This window comes from Beta vulgaris, chromosome 5, assembly GCF_026745355.1.
Source record: "Beta vulgaris subsp. vulgaris cultivar EL10 chromosome 5, EL10.2, whole genome shotgun sequence".
NCBI lineage: Eukaryota > Viridiplantae > Streptophyta > Magnoliopsida > Caryophyllales > Amaranthaceae > Beta > Beta vulgaris.
In genome coordinates this window covers 37514422-37536962 of record NC_079206.1, presented here as the reverse complement: position 1 = coordinate 37536962, position 22541 = coordinate 37514422, and positions in this window count along the sequence as shown.

Genomic DNA, 22541 nt, shown 5'->3' with positions numbered 1-22541 from the left:
TCGCCAATTTTTTTTCCAGATTTTCGCTATTTCTTCCACCTAAGATGTCGGGGGATGCGAGCGAGGGAGGTGATGGGCTTAGGGCTGGGAGGGTGGGGATGGTCGTGGGGGGTGTTTTCCGGCGGGTTGTGAGGGAGGAGGGGCGTTGTCGGGGATGCGAGGGGGAGGGGGGTTGCCGGGGATGCGAGGGGGGATGTGGGAGGTGGGAGAAAGATAAAGGGGGAAAAATGGTGAAAATCTGATGGTCAACGCCGGAAAATCAAGGTCAAAGCCGGATTCCGGCAAGTGGTGGCGTCCAACAAAAAAAAGAACCAAAAAGGTGGCTAATTCACCAAATTTTTTTAAAAGGTGGTTTCTCACAAAAAAGTGATTATAAAAGGTGGTTTCTGACAAATTTTCCTAAAAAAAAGTAAATAATTTTTTCCTTGTCTAACTTCTAAATTCTGATTTCACTACAAATACACCTCTATTTTTTATCATGGCCCACCCTTGAGAATAGGGATTTGTAAGTAAATTTTTGTAAATGTTTTTGTATGTATTGACGTTCTAGGTTATTAGTTTTAGTTTGTATGTTAATTATAAGTTTTAATAAAGTTTCCTGGTTATTTGAGTGATTTGCGTGATTTTCATAACGCGATTTTATCAATTGTATGAGTGATTTGTAAAGTTTCTTCTTTAGGTGATTTGTGAGTGAGTGTTGTTAATTAATTTTCGGCAGTTTTCTTTGAATGCCCATTTTGATTGCTTTTGTAATTTAGAAAGGGAAGGGGGCAAATAGGCATTTGAAAAGAGGACACCATTGCTCCCCCCTTCCCTTATATAATCTCTATTCTATATGGGAAGAGAGGGGGGACACCAAAACAATGGAAATCCCATTTTGCCCTCACTAAATTCAACAAATTACATCTAATAAAAAAATAAATCAAAATCAATATTCACACATAAGTAACTACCTAATTAATTATAAACAAAAAAAAATCAAAATCCCAATAGTTATTCCCGCAACTTACATCAGTTACTTCCCAAAGATAATCATCACCAATTTTTTTTAAAAAAAGAATTAAAAATTCCTAATTTAGTGGAGAAACTCTTATGAATATTGCACCTCGGATATTAGTTTCCACCTCCAACTTCCAAAAAGTGTGCTCCAGAATTTTTGACTGTTCTTTATTTTCTCTTCTCCATAATCGAAAACCAAAAACACACTACATGTAAATTCAACAAGGGAAATTCAACAAAACTAAAAAGCTAAAAAAAAACCAAACCAAGTGACGGAAAATAGGAAGTGACAAAAGGTAATTCTTACTTCTAATTATGTTGTAGTGTTCATCTGATTAATATTGTTACCATAATGATTTTGATAACCTTTTTTGCGCTAATTTTATTAACAACAGAAGCAGAGCAATATCACTCACAATCAGTGCACTCTACCAAGTTTCATCAAGCAAATATCAGCAAAAAAAAAGAAAGTGACAAAAGGTAATTCTTACTTCTAATTATGTTTTAGTTACCATAATGATTTTGATAACCTTTTTTGTGCTAATTTTATTAAAAACGCAAGGAGAGAAATAATATCGTTCACAATCAGTGCAATCTACCAAGTTTCATCAAGCAAATATCAGCAAAAAAAAAAAAAGGCGCTTGCAAGGGGAATCAAGAAACAAGTTAAAAAGGTAGGTGTGCAATTGCAAATTGTTTAGTTACTCATATTCAATTGCAAATTGTTTTTTTTTTTTTGGGAAATTAGTAACGAACCAGAGAGAATTGAGTATATCTAAAAGAAAAAAGAATCGAGTATATCTAAAATCAAGACAACAATAAGATTGTGAAATATTTTGCAAAAAATGATTTTGTAATATTATTTTCGACACAATTATTTTATTTGGGTACTTATAGCAATTCCGAATGAAACTATAAATTCTCAATCTCGGTTAACTACAGAGTATTACAAACTTTTTTTTTCCAATCTATAAAATAAATTTTCATAGTCACGGAAAGTCATTTTTCACAACATAAAGTGCATCCCCAAATAATTGAAAAAAATAATAGAAACAATCTTTCCATGCCCAAATAGTTGTGTTCTCCTCTGTTTTTACTCTTAAAAATACTGAAAGCATAAAATATAAGCCAAAACATATTAACAATCAGTGCCACAATTGCATAAGCGGATAAGGTTTACACACACAGAACAAGATGAAATGACATACTAGCATCCCCAAATAATTCGACTAAATAAAAATTCAATCTTTTCATGGAATAATAATTTGCAAAAAAAAACAATCTTTCCATCCCCGAATAGTTCAAGATAAACGCTCACCAAATTTGCAATACAAAACTTTAATTTATCAAAAGAAAATTAAATTTTTTCATGGAATAATAATTCAAAAAAAAATCTTTCCATGGAATATTTACAGTGTTTTATTTTTTATAAAAAATCTTTAAATGGAATATTGATTCCAATGAAACACTTAAAATCTGCAATACATGTAATTTTTGAGGTTTTCTCGCATGCAAATAATTAGGTGAAGATACTTCAAACTCACCTCCTCAATTGCAATCCGAAATCTATACTTCTTCTCCCATTTGTTCTTCAAGCTAGAAATATGGGAAGACTTGAATTTTCCATTTTAAAGAGCAACACATGCAATCAAGATCATTTTACTTTTGCAACAGATTCAAACATTGCTTCAAATCAAGTTGAGCCTGATACGTTCTCTAATAACTTCAAATCAACTTCAGTCTTCAGAGAAGTGTTTTTATCAGACTATTCCAAATCAAATCCCATAGACAGAAAAGAACCAAATAGGTGCAAGAGAGAATGCTCATTGTAGATTTCCATAATGCTTCTAGTTCACAGGTAGCTAATTTCTTCAATTCAAGAAAAAAACATAAGAACAGAGTTACAAAATTACCTGTTATTTACCAGACTAAGAGAGGGAGATGGACTGAATATTATGATCTACATGGTCTTGACTCTTGAGCCAAAACGCTCGATTATACAAAGCTGGGACTACTCCATTGTGGATGGGCTTTTCTTTTATTCAAGAACAAACAAATATTATCTTAATGATAGTATTCTAATCTTTTTTTAATGCTTAGTATTGTAATGTTTATGATGATATGATATCACCAAAACTAGGGAATATTGTGATCCAAAAAGATTTGAGTACCCAATAGATTGAAATTATAGTGGTTATTGCTTTTGTAATTGAAAAAAAAAGTAACTCAAATTAAAGATATATAAAATTGAGATATTATTCTCATGTAAATTTTGGACTCTATCGAATATGAATGAAATAAGACAAAAATGTTAATTCAAAATCCTACTTTATTAAAACAACTTGGAAAATCTCTATGATCTGTCTAAACTATACACCCTCCATATCCTTTTCAATGTACACAATTTCATTTTTTTATTTGTTCATTTTTTATGTAACACACAGTTGTTTTTTTTATTTTTGTTAATGTGTCCATCTATGTTCCACTCTTTCCTATCCATGTAGTCCATTGTCTAATATAATTAAAGGGAGACATGCATTATTGAAACTTTTTTCAATACAATAGAAATTATTTTATATTTTAGTTTACGATAATTGTGCTGAAATCCAGGTTCATCTTAGAGTTTAATATGTACACATTTACCTGTTAGTTTGAGAAATACAAATTTGTCGTTTATAATAGTCGTTACTTAAGTTTATGTCGTGTATACCTTGAGCTCCCTCTTTGTCTTTTCGATAATAGAGCTTAATTATCTTGAATAATTTCTCAATCAATCAAAACCCAACATTGAGATGTATATACTGTGACACAATAACAACACCCTTTATCATACACGGCTATATATATGTATAAGCACTGTTATTGTAAAAGTATCTATAATAATACATCATGAAAATATAAGAATTTGTATTTAACTGTCATGTCATACATAAATCTATGAACTACCATTCAAAAGGAACTACATAAAAAAAGTAAAATCCTACTTATATTAATCATTTTCAATATCGCTAAATAAAAAAAAATATATAAAATCTCTATGAACTACCATTCAAAGGGTACTCACTAATTAATGTTAAAAAACTTAGAAACAAAAGTATACTTAGAGAGGAATTCGTATGCGTTGATATCTTGAATCTCTATTGATATATGACAATACATATTACATAAAAATAAGAAAATAAGTTTTTGAATAAAAATTTACACACAAACGAATTCATATAAGATATTATAACACTACTCTTATAATAACAACGTTAAGATTGGTATTTGTAGTTTCATAATGGATGAAAATGAAAGAAGAAAAGTTGGAGCAACAAAAGAGGAAATGGAGTGATAAGAAAAGACGTCAAAGGCAATCACTTACACCTGAGCAAAGAGGACGTGAGAAAGCAAAAAGGCAATCTAATTACGCTCGTGTAATCTGAGAAAATGTCGTTGCTTCTTAAGAAATTCGACCTCAAACACTATGGACAAGGACATGTCATGATTCAAAATTGTAATGATGCTTCCAACTCTTCACAAGTTAGAAGACCTATGAAAGACATTACTAACTACGATCATACTGTTAATGGAGATGCACGACAAATACATAATTGTAAGAGCTCTAAAGTAAATAGATTAAAAATTAGTAATATATGAAACACCATTTAATGTACTTATCAAAATATATCATGCAGCGCACCCCATTTGTGAACTCTGTTCACTCGACGCACACACAAACATTGAAAATCATATCCAAATCCCAATGAAAGTTATGCGGACTTCGAAGATGGACACAACTTGCCCAGTCGATTCTTTTGTGTAGGAGAAAGTAGTAGAACAAATGCAGATATATTGGAACCCACAACCGATGCAGTAGACTAATTAAGCATATAATTATTATAAATTATAATTATAAACTTCCAAGATTAACACATCACCAATCTAGATTTACCCATTATGATTCACCAAACAATAATAATAAAAACTAGAGGTGTCAATCTGGGTCACTGGCTGGGTTTGGGTTGACCTAAGCTGGGTCGGAATGATTTGGGTCGGAATAATCTGGGTGAGAGTGTGTCATGGGTCGGAACTGGGTGGGTCGGGTGAACTTGGGTCGGGTTCAACTGGGTGAAGGGCTCTCGGAACTGGTCGGCGAGACTGGGTCGGCCGGTATCTGGGTTGGGTGAATTTGGGTCGGAAAGGAATAAGGTGAAGTCGGCCCAAATCGGCTTTCGGAATAACTTGGGTCGGAAGAAATCGGATTTCGGAATGACTTGGGTCGGAAGAAATCGGCTTTCGGAATGACTTGGGTCGGAATAAATCGGCTTTCGGAATGACTTGGGTCGGAATAAATCGGCTTTCGAAATGACTTGGGTCGGAAGAAATCGGTATCGGAATGACTTGGGTCGGAATAAATCGGGTTTCGGAATGACTTGGGTCGGAATAAATCGGTTGTCGAAATGACTTGGGTCGAATAAATCGGTTGTCGAAATGACTTGGGCCGTAAGAAATCGACTCTCGATAGGACTTGGGCGGCTGAAGCCTTAAAGCGGCGTATTGACTTGGGTCGGAACAAATCGGGTCTCGAAATGACTTGATTCGGAATGAATCGTCTCTTATAACAAGGCAAGATCGGGTGCGATTGGGTCGACTTAAGGCCTTAAGCTTCCTTTCAGAATAACTTAGATGGAGTTTATTTGGTTGTAGTCGTCTTTCGGGCGGACTTGGACTCTTGGAGAGCCTAATGTTTACAAAGAGTCGGTAAAGTAATTGAAACTCAAAACATTTACTTACATTAAAACATGTTGTTATTGGAATGAGTGTATTAATGAATTCGATAAACTAATTCAAGATAATTAGTACTCTACTTAAGTTAATCATCTTTAAGTTGCATTCATTTCTGAACTGATAGCATCTGATTCAATTGCAACAAATATATAACAATGTAACTTAGTAGATTGGTTCAATACAAAAGTACTCCATTTAAGTTAATTGTCTCTAAGTTGACTTCATATTGAAACTCAAAACAGCTACTTCAACAGTATCATAAGTTAAATTCAAGATAATAACAATATTCTACTTAAGTTAATCACTTCAAGTTGAATTCATTTCGGAATCGAAAAGCATCTAATTCAGTTGCAACAGATGTAGAACAGTATAACTCAGTAGATTGGTTCAACATAACAATGCTCCACATAAGTTAATCGTCTCTAGGTTAACAACAACAACAACAACAACAACAATAGGGAGGTTTGTTAAATTATTGTATCATTTTGCATATTAATAAGTCTTAATTGACTAAACCTTATTGCTTATTAACAAGATATTGATACAAAGCCTACAAGTATCGATCAAAAAAACCTATGGCTTACACCTCATTGATACAATAACACATCAATATAAGTATATTGTTATACTATAGTTCACATAAATGACTATAATTAAAACATTTAATTGAGTTAGTAAAAGTTGTATACTTAATATTTCAAGAACAAGAAGTATAGTTCATAAGTTTAAAAGATTAAAGGTGATGATGACTGATAATGATGAATTGGAGTCTAAACACAAAATTATACGAGTATACCATGATCAAAGTCAATAATGTAAGCGAGTAATCACTAATCTACTGAGTTGGTATTGTATGAGACCACCTACTTTTAATTTAAGATTAGGCAATGTCCACAAGCTTAGTATTACGAAGAGAACACATCACCTTTTCTAATATAATGTGTAGTTTAATCTTTTTAGTGACCAATTTAATCTACTTAGTGACCCACATAATCCATTCAAAAATTACATTATTAAAAAATGATTAAATATTATAACAATAGTAGGCCTACGATTTAGGATTAGGACATGAACTAAGTTCATTAAAATTAATAATACTAATAACTAATTGAATTTTAAAGTTTATAATTTATATTAATTCCTAAAATAAGTCAATAAACTAATTTTAAAGTAAAAAAAAAAACCAATAATACTAGAATGATTAACTAAGAATTCCAAATAAAAATAGTGTTGATTTAATGAAAATGACAGAATTAAATTACAGCCATTGATTTGTGAGAATATCAAAATGGACAAAATCCAATCATTGATCAAAATAGCAATCCATGTGCTTGGTCTAACTCAATGTTCATTGGTTAAAAAGAGTTAGTGATGGATTCCTACTTGAATGAACAAATCTCAATCCTTCATTAAAGAAAGACCAAATCCAAGCCCTTCATTTATCATTTACTCTTCTAAAAAATTTTAAAAAATTTAACCCTAAATTCATAAGAGCAAATCTCAGCTCTTCAATCTTTCATCCAACGGATGAAAACACCCTAGAAGACCAAACCAAGCCCTCAAACCCTAATAACTTCTCATCTTCTCCTCAGTCCTCACCCCTCTTCACTTGTCCTCTCACTCTGAACGAAGATGACGGTTTGATTTAGCAGCAAATCTAAATTCTATCTGTTTTCTAACTTGATTTTCACTTCTTTCTGCATTTGGTCGATTAGTGTTCTAATTGGCAACCTTTTGTTTTGTTAGGTGGTGAAGATGAAGGCTAGACAAGCCGATACTTCAAGATTCAAGAACGAGAACAACGCTTCAAGTTATGTATTTCCCACTTTCCTCCATTTTTATATGTGAATGTTTGTCTACTTTTTTTGGATTTCGGTTTTAGAATTTTGAATATATATTTTGTAATTTTATATTCGGATTATGATTCAATTAAGCTTGAAATTTTCATGTTCGATTTACGCTTGTTGGTTTGAATTATTAAAAGATCTAATTATATATGCTAATTGTTATAGCTAATTAGGGTTTGGGTTTCATGAAATTCGACTTTTCTAAGCTGGAGTTTCCTTGGTTGAAATTCATCTAAATGTGATGTGAGTCTTGATATTTTGTGGGTTTCTTCTCAAAAAATATCCCAAATTTAATTCGAATCATAATTTTACCCTCTTTTATCTTCTTTTTATAAATTCGTTTTTTCCTTTCTTTTTTCTGTCTTAAGTTCTTAGATTCGGCCATGGCCGGTTCTACAAGCTCGCAATCTTCTGGCGATACCGGTGGCAATCTTTCCGGTTCACTTGAATAGGAAGAAACTTCAAATCTGGTACCATACTCAATTCAATTTCTTATACCTTAATTTTTTTATTTTATATGTGTCTGTTATTAAGCTAAAATTTAAGATTAATACTTTTCTAATGGATTGAATTAATACTCTTAGTGAATATGTTCTGTAGGCTTAGAATTCATTTTGTTTTCGTCATAAACCCACTACTTAGCTCGTGCATTCCTGTGAGTTGTGGACAAGCTTCTTAATTTCAAATTGCCAAAGACGTGAAGACTTGGTGATCGTAGCTTGATGTATATATTCAAGAAACTAAAAGATTTGTGTATATTGCGCTAACTGTTAAATGTTAAAACCTACTTTGTTTGTCTTGTTATTGTACATTTGAATTAGAGTAGTACTCCATTTGTTTTGTTAAAAAAAAAGTCTTGCTGAAGGGTGTTGCATTTATTTTAGTGGAAATTTAAGTAGTGACATAAGTTTAACTATTTTCTATTATTTATCATCTGTTAGTCTTAGACATGAGAATGGAATTGGTTTAGATTTTCAATTGTTGTATATACTAGTATATGACTCGGAAATTTGGCCTAGGTAGGAATTATGAAACACATAACGTAAGTTTGCTTTAATCAGATTATATAATGTATATAATAGTTTATGTGGCATCTGTAAGGGTATTAGATGTATATATATGGACTATTTTAATTTGCTTCCTTGTGGGTTTGATTAAGTAAGAAGAAAAATACTAATGTAGTTGTGTAGAATGATGGTGGACAGATCTATAACTGTTGGGATTTATATCCTTAATGCTAACAGTATTGCAAGGGGTAATCTCCGGAGATCTGTCAGACATATGCTTGCTCGAAGTCTAGAAGAGGAGATGCAACTGCTTTATCAACAATCGAGTGTCAAAAGTCTCAATGTCTCAGATAGAGGAGCATTTTATATGTAGAAGTTCTTTTGAAAAGATTTGAGAAACCATGAATTTTGCTTAATTTATAGTTAATTAATAGACTTGTAAAATTTGTTCACGATCGCACAACAATTGTATACATAATTTTTCTTTTGGGTATAAAATTTCAAAATAGACTTCTAAATATATAGTTTTATATATATTAATTTACGGCTATTATGGTATTAGAGTTGCATTCGCTATTGAGGTGTTGCCAAAATAAGGTATTAAGTAATAAAGGCGTTGCAATAGTTATGTAAACTATTAATATAACCCCAATGTATCAGTTTTGTAAACTAAAGTTATGTATAACGAAGGAATTTGGGGGTTGAGTATTGGGGGTTGACCAAAAAAAGTGACGAAATATTTTCTGTTCAAAAATTATATAAATTGACCAAAAGAGCATCCATTTACTCATTGTCGGGTTGTATTGGGTCGGAATGGTATTGGGTCGGGTGGTAACTGGGTTGGGTCGAAATTGGGTTGGGTCATAACTGCGTTGGGTCACAACTGGGTCGGGTAGTAACTGGGTTGGGTCACAACTGGGTCGGTGAAAGCTGGGTTGGGTCAAAACTGGGTTGGCTGCTAACTGGGTTGGGTGATAACTGGGTTGGGTGATAACTGGGTTGGGTGATAACTGGGTAGGCTTAACTGGGTCATTGGCGGGTGAAGTTGGGTGCGGGTTGTTTTGGGTCGGAAACAGGTTGGGTCTGGGTCGTTGTTCACGGGTGCAACTGGGCACGGGTCAAACTGGGTCGGCCCGATTCAGGTTGGGTTACCGATTCCATGGGTTAAACTGCGCATGGGTGAACGCTGGGTCGGAATGGGTCGGCTTTCTAACCGACCAATCTCGGCTCGAAACAGGTTGGGTATGGATCGCATGCGGGTTCACCCGTGGATCGGCCCAGTTTTTGACACCTCTAATAAAAACCAATCAACGACATTTCTAATTGAGCTTATGAGAAGTTAACTCAGCTAAAACAAACAATAAGTATTTTCCAATTCATAACTCATTTGCATTTATAATTCCAATTTATTAATTATAAATCTCCAAGTATTAAATCGTCTCCCATAATTCAATTATTGATCACCCACTAAACTTTAGTTCCATATAATCACTTCGGTAACAATAACATTTATTATCACATATTGATCCATAATATCGAATAATAAAGAAACTAACTTAGTTTACTCAAGAAACTTCTTTACCTTGTTCTGAAAGTATTTAATTCAACTACATAACTAATTAGTCTCATTGAACTTACAAGAACTATAACCCAAATTACAATTGCATATTGGAAGAGGCATTTACGTAATCTTACGCTAATTAACACTAAACACCAACTATAAAGTGATACTTGCAAACTAACAGATATAAGTAAACTCACAAAATGCAAGACGAACCATGAAATGACCTGATTTGTTATTTAACTTAGTAAAGCTATAATCTACTTAAGTTTGCAAAGAACTAATAAGATATTTGGTGTTATTAGAACCTAAAATAAAAACAATAGCAATAGAAACAACGAAAACAAGAACATAACAATTTTCCATGCAATTTTCCAATTCTCGCTCAACAAGAGACCCGTACATCATTCGTATTTAATAGGACTTTTCCACTCTTGTATGACCATAACTATCACTCAATTCTTAGCCCACCTGATCACTACCTTTATAACATCCTATTATGACGTGACGTTTAAGAGCGTTAATGTAAACTAATTATATTGTTGTTGTTAAGACATACACATGTCTAAGGAATCCACTAAATATAGTAATTTAATTGTACTTTTATAATCTAGTTAGTTGAAGTCTTAATGTATCAAGTATATATACATTCATATAATTAATTAGACATCTCTATGTATCCATAGGCCATGGAACTGCACTATAGTCAATTATATGTTATACTTTTAAATAAATCACTTATGTCAATTTTAGTGATTTATACTGGGGACTTTAAATAAAATATGATTTCAGTTCACTTTATAGGTTCCATTATCAAAACATTTTCGATAATCCTATTTGAAAGCACAAATTATTTGGACATTTTATTTAATACTAAACAAATAAGAAATCAATAAGAAATAAATTTTTATTAATAAGCATTCAAAGCCTAATTAACGTCTTTACAATTATAAACATGACGTAAGCAACCTAAAGTCATTCTCCCATATGTTTAAGCCTTATAGACCTAATATGACACTCATGCTTAGGGTGAGCAAGTGATTTAGTCAGAGGATCTACTATATTATCCTCAGTATGAACCTTGCTTACTTTCACATCCTCTTTTCCACGATCTCTCGAATAAGATGGAATTCCTGAGCACATGTTTAGACATTTGATGCAATCTGGGTTCCTTAGACTGAGCAATGGCACCATTGTTGCCACAATACAACTCAATGTCATTCTCAATGCTAGGAACTACACTAAGCTCACTAATGAACTTTTTGATCCAAACCACTTTCTTTGTTGCATCAGCTACTGCAATAATATACTCAGCCTCTATTGTAAAATCTGCAATGGTACTCTACTTAGAGCTCTTTCAGCTCACAACTCCTCTATTGAGACAAATTATGAGACCATATTGAGATTGAAAATCAACTTTGATACTCCAGAAGCTTGCATCAGTGAATCCAGTAACAACCAACTCATCATCTCCACCATAAACCCAAAAATATCCTTAGTCCTAAGGATGTATTTCGTTGCCATTCAGTGCGCACTGGATTTGACTAGTATCTACTGCATATTTTCAAAGCATATGGAACATCCGGTCGAGTGCATATCATGGCAGAAGCATAGGGAACATTCCACATACTCTAGACCTCATCAGGACTCAAAAGGACATTGAGTCTTGCCAAGTATTAAGCCATGTTGCATGGGAATGAAACCTCTTTTTTGGAGTTTTCTAACTTGAACCTTGCAAGAACCTTATCAATATAAGTGTCTTGACTAAGTGCAATCAGCCTTTTTTGATCTAGCTCTATAGATCTTTATTCCCAATATATACTCTGCCTCTCTGAGGTCTTTCATAGAGAAACAATTTTAACTCATTCCTTGATTGACTCAAGCATGGTTTTATCATTTCCTATGAGAAAGATGTCATCCACATACAAGACCAGAAAAGTAAACTACTCCTACTTAACTGCTTGTATACACAAGATTCCTCTTCATTTATGAGAAAGCCAAATTTCTTGACTATGATGCTTGCTTTAGTCCATAAATGGACTTCTTAAGCTTGCATACCCTCCCTAGATTTTTTGGATCTTCAAAACCTTAAGGTTGTGTCATGTATACATTCTCTTTCAAGAACCCATTCAAGAAAGCAGTTTTGACATCCATCTGCCATATTTCTGATGTGATTGCAAAAGCTTTAAAACAAGGATATATAAAGAACACTAAAGATTAAAACTTGGTAATAAATATGTGATAAAGATTCAAACTTTGTAGCAAATATGTTACAAAGATTGGGTCTTTATAAGGATAAGCTCTATATGTTCCCTCAAGAACCAGAGGATCTCTACCTAACCTCGATTAGGAGATGCACGCAAACCACGATTTATGTGATCTTGGTACGACAACCAAAATCAATGCACTAACACTTGACGTTCATTAATCAAAAAGTCCTAGCACACACTAAAGTCCTAACACGCACTAAAACTAATAAGATAAACAACAATTAAGAAGATAAATAACAAGACTCCTAGCTAAACTTAACTTAAGCATATAACAGGCCTAAGATAAGCATCACATGCCTAGGATAAGTATTCAACAATATTATCTAACCTAGACTCCTAACAAGACTCTATGATAAAGGGAATTAGACTCTTAAACATAATATGATTCTTTTATCATTCAAACACCTAAAATAAAGAATTTTGAAGCAACTAAAATACATAGTCTCCTACCAGAACTAGGACACTACATAAAGAATCCTAACAGATCTAGGATTTTGAACTTAGATGATCCTCACACGCATCATCCTCTCCCTGTTCCAACTTGCCTTAAGTTGTGTCCAAGCATGGAACCGAGTTGCTTCATTGCAATGTTGCTCAAATACCATGACCGAACAACACATATGTATCAGAGCCTATCTTCTTCACTACCTTGATTGACCCTTCATCCAAAGGCTCGCCATGCTTATGGTTAATGTGTAATTTTTGCGCATCCAAGGACAGCCACGCATAGTCTCCCTCATCCAACGCCGAGCCTTGGCGCAAATGCAACACCTTTGCATGCCCCTCCTTGTTGCTAGCCACGTCTAAGACCTCGTCCCTACATGAACTCAATCACACATGAGGCTTAACTATACTAGCCCTACTCAAGCTTTCTCTTGATGCACCAACACTAGGATCCCTCGTAGGCACCAACACACCCTTTGGAGGCAATGGTTTCATTGCAACTGTTTCCCCATCCTTCAAAACCGAATAGATGTTGTCCCTCCCATGATGAATGACACTTCTATCTGACTAACATGCACGACCCAAAAATAATGAACAAGCATTCGTAGGCACCATGTCACACCATAGTTGATCCATGTAGCCACCAATACAAAAAGAAACGAGAGCTTATTTCTTCACCCACATGCCACTCTTCTCATCCAACCAACTCAATTTATAAGGCCTAGGATGGTCTTGTGTAGTTAATTGCGCCTCTTCCACCATTGACAATGCACACACATTAGCACATGATCCACTATCAACAATAACTGAAATCATCTTACCATTAACAAGGCATCGAGTTTGAAAGAAATTCTCCCTTTGTTCATGCTCTTGCGTTTGGTGTGGTGCAGCCATCAAAGCTTGACGTAAAATCAAACTCTTAGGAGCATTTTCAGCTTCAAACAATGGAGTCCCTTTCCAAAATCCTTTGTCCACTACATCCTCCAATGTGTCCTCCTTTTATCAAACCCAACAGTAGCCATGAGGGCTTGATGATCCTTCACGGAAATTAAAAGTCTATTAGGACACTCCCTTTGTAAGTGACTGAAACCTCTACACTTGAAACACATCTTCTCCTTCATGGTTTGTTGCCCTTGTGTCAAAGTTGGAGCCTTTTTTCAGCCTTGAGTGCCGAAATTAGTTGAACAAATGTCCTCTCTACTAGCCTTAGATGCAACATCCCTTACCTTTGCTCCTTCAACCCTTGGCGCCATTACACCACTCCCTTCCATAGACTTTGGTTCTTGCTGCCTTTCAATCTTCTTGGCCAACAAACACAAATCATCAAACGTGTCATATGGGTGGATTTCCACTAAATCAGCAATCTTCTTCTTGAGACCAGTGAGGAACTTGGCGGATTTTTGTTCGTCTTCCTCCTTGCAATCACACACAAGCCACAACCTTTCAAACTCCGAAATATAGGTCTCCACACTCAACTGATTTTGCTGCAAGGAATTTAACTTTATGAAGAGTTCTTGTTTGTAGGTCCTAGGTACAAAACGCCTCTTCATCTTGGCACGCAAATCTGTCCAAGTTGTTAACTCCTCCTTCCCTTTTCTCCTACGCCTATTTTGATAGCTATCAAGCCAATCACTTGCATATTCCGTCAACCTCAAGATAGCATGATCAAAACGCTTGTAATCACCCATGTTCTTATGATCTTATAGGCAAGTCATACGCCTCTCCCAATTCAAAAACGCATCTGGACCCTTTAGGCCATTAAACTCGGGAAGATCTCCAAGTTTGATGTCCTCATATTTCCTCCCTCCATTAGACAAAGAACCACCAGGAGGGATGCTTTTCAAAAATCGTGACTTCACGAGTTAAGTCACATAGTTGTTCACTAAGGAAGGCTTGTTGGAAAGTAAACACGGCCTCGTTTGACTTTTCCACTGGCATGATGAAAAAAGAATAAAAATCGAACTTACCCCTCCCAACATTGAAAATTTTGAGGAAAACGTTTTTAGCTCTTGATACCAAATTGTTGTGATTGTTGAAGCTCTAATAGAAGAATAATACAAAGAACACTAAAAATTAAACCTTGGTAACAAATATGTGATAAAGATTCGGACTTTGTAACAAATATGTTATAAAGATTGGATCTTTATAAGGATATGCTCTATATATTCCCTTGAGAACTAGAGGATCACTGCCTAACATCGATTTATGTGTTATTGGTACGACAACCATAATCAATGCACAAGCAATTGACGTTCTTTAATAAAAAACAACCAACCAATTTTTTCATGTTATTCGTGCATTGAAATACACGCCTAGCATCACAAAGTCCTAGCACACACTAAAGTCTTAGAACACACTAATGTCCTAACACACACTAAAATCTAATAAGATAAAAACAACTAAGAAGATAAATAACAAGACGCCTAGCTAAACTTAACTTAAGCATATCACACGCCTAAGATAAGCATCACACGCCTAGGATAAGTATTCAACAATCTTATCTAATTTAGACTCCTAACAAGGCACTATGATAAAGAGAATTAGACTCTTAGACATAATAGGATTCCTTTATCATTCAAACACCTTAAATAAAGACTTATAAAGAAATTAAAATACGTAATCTCTAGAACAGTACATAAATAATCCTAACAGAACTAGGATTGTGAATTTTGATGCACCTCACATGCATCCATTTCATTGTCATCAAAGGCACTAATCGCAAGGATTATCCTAATAGACATCAGCATGGGTACTGGTTAGAAGGTTTCATTGTAGTCAATACCATGAATTTGTTTGAAACCTTTTGCTACTAACCTTGCTTTGAAAACACAAATGTTTCTATCCTTGTCTGTTTTGAACTTGAAAATCCAGGCCATTTGCATCCAATGTGTTTTACCACATCATACAAATCAATCAAGTCCCATACTTGATTTTCAGACATGTAATCCATTTCACATTCATGGCGTGAAGCTATCTTTCAGAGTCTTGACTATCCCTAGCTTCTTTGTACCTAGTAGGTTCTTGTAATTCTAAGATCTTTATTTCAGAACTTTCAGTCAAAAGAAAATCAGAAGGATGGTCCTACTAGACCTACGTTGGGGAACAACAGAAGAAGTATCTACCTCCTTAGGTTGAGTGACTTTGTATGAAGTATCTCCAAGTGGGACGGTAGGAGGTACATGAATTGAGTGAACCGCCTCCTGGGGATTTTCATGTTGGTCGCCTCTGATGAGGTGTTAACCTCATCCATTTGTTTCTCATCTCAAATTTGTTTGATATATACATTACTCCCAGTTGTTTTTCTAAAATAAACTTCTTTTCCGAAAAGACACCATTACAAGCAACAAACACTTTATTTTCTCTTTGGTTGTAGAAGTAGTATCCCTTGTTCTTATTGAGGTAACTCACAAAGAGACATCTATCAGATTTGGGTGAAAATTTATAAGAAAGTAACATTTTACATAAGCTTCACAACCCCATATCCTTAGAAAAAAGACAATATTGGAACGTTTCCGGTCCACATTTCATATGGTGTATTTTCCACTACTTTAGATGGTGCTCTGTTATGTATTAATGTCGTTGTTTCAAGCGCAAATTCCCAAAATGAAATAGGAAGATCAAGAAGACATATCATAGATCAAACCATATCAAGTAGAGTTTGATTCCTTCTTTCAGAATCGCCATTCAACTGTGGTTTTCCTGGTGGAGTCCATTGTGAAAGTATTCAACAATCCTTCAAATGACCACAATCGGATCACAATGCCGTAATTTTCTTCCTAAGTTAGTTTTGTACTGCATTATGGGATTCCACAAAATTTGCAAAGGATTCCGACTTATGCAACATGAGGTAAACAAATTCAAATATGCTTACATCATATAAGCGCCGGTTAGAGGGAATAGTTTAAGGTTTCACTTTCTCTCTCTTGTGAAAAGAAATTGTTTAATGAACTAATCACCTAAACCCTAGTATTATATCTTATATATAATAGAAGAGTCATAGGCTAGTTAGGAGAACTAATTCTCCTCCAATCCTCCTTAGGACCGACCCAACCGTAATCCTAAATGAATTTGGATTGCTTTGTCCAAGTTCTACTACAACGTGTGACATTATAGGATTCATATATTTTAGTTATATGCCCAATCAATATTGTCCTATCAATCATATTTATTTTCTAACAAGAAAATTTGTTTTCGAAAATAATTAACTTTATTATCTGAATAATATTATTCCGATTTATATTTAGTAAATGTCGGGATGTCTAAGGACATATTCCTTCAGCCGACTCCTGCTAGAGACAGAAGAATGATGGTAGCACCACTTTAAACTACAAAGAAAACGGTGTCAGATCACCACCGACCCACAACAACAACGAGAAGAAGAGGATGATGAAGCAAACCAGCAATGACAGCAGGGGAAAGTCAGGGAAGGTGAGATGGCACAACAGCATCACCCAAGGTAAAGAGAAAGGGAGATCGGGTTTGAGACAGGGAAATCACAGGGTTAAAGAAAAACATGGGTTTCATGGGGTGAGAGAGAGAGAGAGATCGGGGTGAGAGAAAGAGAGAGGGATGGTTTGGGTTTTTGGCGGACCAATGATAATAAGGATAAAGGTGGGGGGAGGGTTGGTCTTTGCATAATTGACATTATAAAGGAAGTACAAAATCGACTTTGGTTTCCTATTTGGGCTAAATATTAATCAACCATTTCAAAATGCTTAAAATCCAAAATACATTCAATAATAAATATATTTTAAATATAACAAATATAAATTCATATTTCATCCCAAATAAAATAAAATAAAATCTGACACATATATAACTTGATAAATAAAATTAGCATTATATAAAGTGCTTTGAAAATAGGGCTATTACATTGACCCTCGAAAATTATACCATTGTCACCTGAGTCTTGTATTACGGTCTACACGATGAGCAATCTTAAACCTTGAAATATGAAATTTGACAGTATCAATGTGTTTGAATGTAACTTTGAGTGAAAGGAAAACCGAAAACGGAGCGAAAAGATAAAATAAAATTGTGCACCTGGTGCACAACCAGTGCATCAGGCGCACATACGGTGCGTCACACGCATTGGCTTTCTAGCCGGTTGTTGATTGTTTAAAATTTATTTTTTATCCTTTGATGAAATCTATCCTTTGCAATTGAAAATTAACTATCTTTAGGAATAAAATATAATTTCCAAAAAAATCTTAAAAAATTAATTATCAAGAACAATTAATATTAAAATACTAAAGCTACAATTAATTATCAGAAATAATTAGTTGTTCCTTTAAAAATTGAGCTTGGATTTAATAAATAGACTTTATATATTTGAAATATTCTTGGGCTTAGCTTGTTCGATTTCTCTTCATTTGGGTCAAACCAATTAGAACGACGGTATGTTCATCATTGGGTAGTCAATGGAGGCAAGATTTTGTGTATGTCATTATTATTTTGTTTCTTCATCATTTTAATAACTAAAAACACGGGAAAAAAATTCCGCGAGTAAAATGTAGAATAGAATCTTTCAATAAGCTTGATACCTAGTTATGATCCATTTTGGACCCAAGATCCTCTAGGATTTTGGTTCAAATCAAGAGTTTGTGGTTTGGGTCTAGCTCTAGGTCTTGGTTTAGTTGATTTCGTTCCATATTCAACCCATGCCCATTCCTAGACAAGAATTAGCCATTATGTAGGGGTACTAGAGGATATTTTTTTTATCAAACAAGGAATAAATCAAAAGTGAGGATGACTTGGAAAAAGATATATTACAATTAGGAAAAAAAAGGAGTACTTTATTGCTTTATAATTGAATATCGTAAAAGCAAGGGAAGAAAAATATTGTCAACTTATTGTCTAATGGACTTGTTTATGTCAAGGAAGCAAATGCCTAATTTCATTTCAATGTAACTTTTAAATTAAACATTTAGGGAATCTTCCTATGTGAGGAATTTTGAAGAAAAACTACATATTGCTAAGAAATTGATTGTCTGGTAATTAAGGTGGTTGGACTCGATGTAAATCCACTAACTTGGTTTTTTACTTGATTAAGGATGCATTATATAATGCGACCGAAAATAGTAAAACTAATAAAGTAGTCAATGAGTGTTAGAGAAAACTCGTAAACCATATTTAGTTTACTTACAAGATTGGGAGATCCAAATTAGGGTTATAAACTAAGTTATAGTTCCCCTACCAAATTTAATAAAAATCATCCTAACGTAGTCCAAAGGTCATTGTCCCTGCCTTATTAAGGTATGTTCTATGCGTGAGGCAACCATGTCCGGGGGGGAGGGGGGGTTGCGTTTTGCCCCTTTAAAAAGCTTCCTAAGCGATAGTATCGTATCTTAGCTAGTCATAAGTAAACATACCCAACCATGGCATTGTTCTCTTGTTCCTAGATTGAAACTAAAGCTTGTACTACACTTTGCCATCTTTTCAAGCAAAGATACGAAGCGAAGGATCAACCTCTCTGTCATGGAACCTTTTAAGCCTGTAACCAAGCCTAACCATAATATCAAATGTTAATCTTAACGTTAGGTTAAAAGTACATACTTTCTTGCCTATATGAAATTATTAATGGCTTGTTTGCTATGTTAAACAAGCTTTCTCCTTTAATTAGGCTAGAAACATAGAAAAATGACCAATACGTCAACAAAACGAAAAACCGCTCCACAAAAGCGATGCGCCAAACACACCAATCTTGCATCTGACGTAAGCATCACACGCCTAACCCATCAGATTGCATGGCATGCAAGCTTCATGCGCTAAGAGCACGTTGCTTGTGTGGAATGCCTAATGGAGAACAAAAAATATAAGTTCACTCTTAAGCTCTTTAAAGGAACTATCACCACCTCGATTACATTTTGAATCATGTGATTACTTTTGGCATCCTTCACAATAGAAGTATCATCACTTTTACATGGTCTACTATGTACCCTGCACCTTACGAAATAATCCAAAAGGTTTAACCTAAACTAATATTGCAAACAATGTCAATGCACTAGAACAAGAACATGCATCACCAACAACCCCTTTTGAGCATATCCCTAATTCAATAGGCTTAGTTAATTTTTTTTCTAGATTTCTAGTTTGAGTAAGAGAGTCCTTACCTGAAGCCATTATTGTCCTTTTCCATCGAGTCTATATCACTCTAGGACTTCATTTAAAATAGTATTTTCATTTTCCTTTTATTTTCATACCTGAAGGCATTTTAGATGACAATGAACCAAATGAGCTAAGGATTAGACTAACTTTGAACAAATGCGAGCACACTCAAATAATCAAAACATTAGTTGAATATAACGACGTATTCGCATGGTCCTAACAGGACATGCCAGACATTGATGATGAAATCGCCAACATACAATTCCCTGATCCAAGGGATGAAACCTGTCAAATAAAAGATGCACAGAATGAAGCCAGACATGTCTCTAAAAACTAAATAAGAAGTCATTAAACACTTAATGCACGTTTTATAAAAGTAGTTAATTATCCTGACTGGATTCCTAATGTTGTAATTCCTAGGTAAGCAGATTAGGGGGTTCTTAGGTAAAATCCAATACATCAATAGGTTTATCTCTAAATTGACCATGGTATGTGAGACCATATTTAAAAAGCTTAAGAAAAGCGTCACTGTCGAGTGGGAGGAGGACTGCCAAAAAGCCTTTGACAAAATCAAAGTGTATTTATCTAACCCACCTGTCTTAGCACCTGCCTTGCCAAACATATCTTTAAGGCTTTATCTGACTATGACTAAGACCGCAGCAGGGGTATGCTAGCGCAAGAGGTCGCAGGGGAATAGTGTGTCATTTACTACCTTAGTATAAAGCTCTTACACTATGAATGTCGCTACACCCTTTTAGAAAAGCTTTGCCTCGCACTAGTTTGGGAAACTAAAAGCCATTACGTGGTTACTCACACAATCCATATGGTGTTACGACTAGATCCTCTTAAGTTCTTGTTCGAAAAGCTAACCCTGAATTGTAGACTCTCCCGCTGGATAGTAGTGCTGACCGAATTTGACTTAAAATTCATTCCTCACAAATTCATTAAAGGCAACGTTGTATCAGACTTCTTAGCGAATTTTGCCATAGATGAATCTCGTGATGTGCATGAATTTCCTGATCAAGATCTTCTCATGAAGGAACATGAAAGTTGGGAACTATACTTCGATGGTGCTTCTAACCAAAACGGATATAGCGTATGGGTACTTCTGGTATAACTTGAAGGCGAACACACTCCTCCCTTTGTGAAACCCGACTTCGATTTTACTAACAACACAGTCGAGTACAAATCATGTATCATAAGGCTACATGCCGCAATATTATTCCTTGCTATTAGAAAATTAAGGGAATATGGTGATTTGTCTTTGATTATCAAACAAATCTCCAAATGATGGAAAGTTAGAAACGAAAGCCTCTTACAATACCAAGACCATTTGGAAGCCATAGCCGAACAAATACCTAAAATGCAATACATATATCTTCCCCGAGACAAAAAAAAAATTTACCGACCCCTTGGCTTGCTTGGCCTCTATAATTAGGATTCCTCGTGCCATGCTAGAAATGCCCCTTGTCATTGAGAGAAGGCAAGAGCCTGCTTATATTCACAACCTAGATATCGAATCTGATCCTATTCCTTCTGAACCCTGGTTTACGGACATCCTCAACTATCTAACTAAAAAAGAATACCCACCTGGAGCTTCAACAAGAGCCTAACATGCCTTAAGGCTCCTGGCCTCCCAATATGTTGAGTATAGCGGGATACTATACAAAAGAACACCCTAAGGCATGCACTTACTTTGTATAGATAAACTAGACACCGCAACCGTTATAGATCACGTACATAGTGGAATTTGTGGCACGCAAATGAACGAACGCATGTTAGCGTAGAAGATCATTCGGTTAGGCTATTACTGGACTACAATGGAAAATGATTCTTACCTTTATGCCAAAAACTATCAAAAATGCCAACTATGCCCTAACTTAAAACACGTCCCACCTTCACTATTATATACCTTTAAGTTACCTTGGCCATTTTCCACTTGGGGCATCGACATCATAGGCAAGATAACATCACCTGGTACTAAGGGCATGAATTCATCCTTGTGGCCATATACTACTTCAGCATCCTATGCCAAATTTGTAATAGCCCTATTTTTATGAGCCTTTATTTAAAAGCTAAATATATTTATTAAATTAATCATGTTTCAAAAATTCTTATTTTATTTTGAGTTGTGGAATATGATTTCTATTTGTCGTGTTTGTAATATATTTATTTGTTTAATTTTATGGAGTTATTATTATTATTATTATTATTATTATTATTATTATTATTATTATTATTATTATTATTATTATTATTATTATTATTATTATTATTATCATCATCATCATTATTATCATTATTCTTATTATTATTATTATTATTATTATTATTATTATTATTATTATTATTATTATTATTATTATTATTATTATTATCATTTTATATTTTCGGATTTTAAGTTTAAGTTGACTGGTATTTGGCCAAATAGAAAATTAGTCGGCCCATTTCTTTTGCACTTGTCGGTTTGTTTGGATGAGATGAACCCAAAAACTCAACACTCCTTATGTCGGTCCACTAAGTAAATAAAACTCAG